This window comes from Gnatocerus cornutus, unplaced genomic scaffold, assembly GCF_029298725.1.
Source record: "Gnatocerus cornutus isolate USDA-ARS CGAHR unplaced genomic scaffold, icGnaCorn1.1 ctg00000299.1, whole genome shotgun sequence".
Lineage (NCBI taxonomy): Eukaryota > Metazoa > Arthropoda > Insecta > Coleoptera > Tenebrionidae > Gnatocerus > Gnatocerus cornutus.
In genome coordinates, this window is record NW_028275618.1 from 2170 (window position 1) to 5000 (window position 2831).

Genomic DNA, 2831 nt, shown 5'->3' on the forward strand with positions numbered 1-2831 from the left:
ACTCCGTGGGTTTTAAATGATTTACGCCCGGCTACGGGACCGGCGAGAAACGCTCCCGATTTTACGATTCGCGTGAATGATGTTCGTCGTTAGACGCTTCAAAGAGTTTTTTTGAAAGCGCCGTTTAAACGAGCGATCACACCACACATCACACCTTGCTTTTTTAATGTTTTTGGTAGATGTGGTAAAGTGATTTCGTTAGAAACGGTAAAATTCTCTTTACGGAGCGTACGACTGCACCATTTCAAAATTATATACACCGTCAATCGTCATTAAGTCACGATATAGAACGGTAAACTTGAGGATTTTATGTTAGACGCTCAGTCTGGCACGTCTATAGATTTTTTCGTCAAAATTCACGATCTGTCTTCGGTTTGGCGACGAAAAAATATAGAAAGAAAATTGAAACACGAACACAAAGACCGCCCGCGAAAATCTCTTTTCGCTTACGGCGGATACTAATTCGCTTTTTCATAACGAGTACGATGATGTAATGATGTGTTGATTCCGATCGATCAAAAACCGTCTCTTCGTCACACTTTTTAAAGTGCTTGACACACGCACACTAAATGAAAGACACAATAAAGGAAAACTACCGAAAATGTAGTTTATGAGAGAAAGCAGCATTATTTATTAAAATTATTGCTGAGAAAAAGGAAATTGGCAAATTCCTAATTAAAATCGTATCGAACATGTCCCATCTTCACACATACATGCTCGTACTTTGCGTGTAAAAGCGGAGACCGCGTGAAAAAGAAAAGTGCTTCTTTTTCGGTGCGCGGATACAAATTTGTGTTTGGGTTAATATTTTTTTTAATTTTTTCGTACGCGTAAAACTGAGACCGACGATCGCGTTCCCTTTCAGACGAGAAAGTACGGACGAAAGACAATTAAGAGCGAGAATCATAAATATCCATACCACAACACCGAAATTTTAGACGTGGCACGTTTCGGAACCACGAAGATCATTTTCGTTTCGGATGTACGCACGTACGCAAAAATTTTTGCAAGACGTGTATAGACAGCTGGACGATCGGCATGATCGGGGTTCTTGTGGAACGAGCGTTTAAATTTTAAAAAGATTACCCTGAACGGTGGATCACTTGGCTCGTGGGTCGATGAAGAACGCAGCTAATTGCGCGTCAACTTGTGAACTGCAGGACACATGAACATCGACATTTCGAACGCACATTGCGGTCCTCGGATATAATGTTCCCGGACCACTCCTGGCTGAGGGTCGTGTCAATTTCAAAGACTGCTCGGTTTTCGTTTTCGGACGAAAACGTCGGAGCGTGTTGGATGTGTTGCGACGCGTCGAATAGGTACTCATTAATGTACGTGATCGTCACTTACGTCACGATATAACGACGCACGCCTCGAACGTGTGCCGAGACGTTTACTCGAGCGTGTTTTTTCGTCAAAAAGGACGGGACGGGTATGCTTTGTATTTTTTTTTTACAAAGTCCGTCGGACGTCCACCTTGCGAATCATAAATACGAAAGTGTTTACGTCGGCACATGTTCTTGCGTGGTGTGTCGTAGAATCGTGTGTTTGTGTGCGTTTCTCGTGCAGCGAGTAAATTTGCGCGACATCTTAAGACGCGAAAGCGACCAACTACTACTTGTTGTAGTTGTTGGCTGGTCTTTCGGCGTAGCACGTCCTATTTCTTCAACATGTCGTCATTTAAAAAAAAAAATGGCGTTTTAAGGTTGAGAACGTTATAGACGGTCGTCGTGTCCGAGACGTGTAATGCAAATCGCGACAGACGTCAGATCGTAAGCGTTTCTGTAAACTTAGCCATTTTTTAAAAAGAAAAATGACGAACACGTATAGCAAGGAATGGGAGACGTGTCGTGATCGTCGAAATGACCGAATGAAAAATTTTTATTTTTCATATGCGACCTCAGAGCAGGTGAGACTACCCGCTGAATTTAAGCATATTACTAAGCGGAGGAAAAGAAACTAACTAGGATTCCCTCAGTAGCGGCGAGCGAACAGGGAGAAGCCCAGCACCGAATCCCGCGGCCGAAACCGGACGCCGGGAAATGTGGTGTTAGGGAGGATCCGTCATCCCGAGATCGTGCGGCGCGTCCAAGTCCATCTTGAACGGGGCCACAGCCCATAGAGGGTGCCAGGCCCGTAGCGACCGCTGCCGATAACGGGAGGATCTCTCCTCAGAGTCGGGTTGCTTGAGAGTGCAGCCCTAAGTGGGTGGTAAACTCCATCTAAGGCTAAATATGACCACGAGACCGATAGCGAACAAGTACCGTGAGGGAAAGTTGAAAAGAACTTTGAAGAGAGAGTTCAATAGTACGTGAAACCGTTCAGGGGTAAACCTGAGAAACCCGAAAGGTCGAAAGGGGAGATTCAGCGTGACTCGATGGCGGCGCTGGACGATCGTGTGACAGATGGCGTACGCGTCGTTTGCACCTTTCGTTTTGTCGATCTGCCGTCGAACGCGTGCACTTCTCCCCCTGTAGGACGTCGCGATCCGTTGAGTGCCGGTCTAAGGCCCGCGGTGGAGCTCGTTCGGACGGTTCGCCGTTCGCCGAATGAACCCGTGGTGTTTCCCGATCGGCTCGCTCGACGGTATACAGATGGCGCGGGGCCGCTACACAGTTAGCGTCCGACCTTCGGCAAGCGCGCCCGTCGTGATGGTGATCGGACCTGGTGCCGGTCCCGTCCCCGGGTGGCTGTTCGCTGAGGTGTTCTCGGACAGACCTCGTTGAAACGCCGATCTGCGACGCTATAGCTTTGGGTACTTTCAGGACCCGTCTTGAAACACGGACCAAGGAGTCTAGCATGTGCGCGAGTCATTGGGATTTAACTAA

The 2831-nt window shown here is 47.3% G+C and overlaps 2 non-coding genes across 2 annotated transcripts in view; both read left to right on the plus strand.

Moving 5' to 3' along the window:
• The first annotated feature begins 1083 nt into the window (after window positions 1–1083).
• Window positions 1084–1240, plus strand: LOC148165499 (5.8S ribosomal RNA). The gene has a single exon (XR_015771415.1). It is a non-coding gene; the product is annotated as a 5.8S ribosomal RNA (ribosomal RNA).
• Window positions 1241–1898: 658 nt separating this feature from the next.
• LOC148165500 (large subunit ribosomal RNA) overlaps window positions 1899–2831 on the plus strand; it is a 4039-nt gene continuing 3106 nt past the window's right edge. The window contains exon 1 of the ribosomal RNA XR_015771419.1: window positions 1899–2831. This exon is cut by the window's right edge and continues 3106 nt beyond it. This is a non-coding gene — a ribosomal RNA (large subunit ribosomal RNA).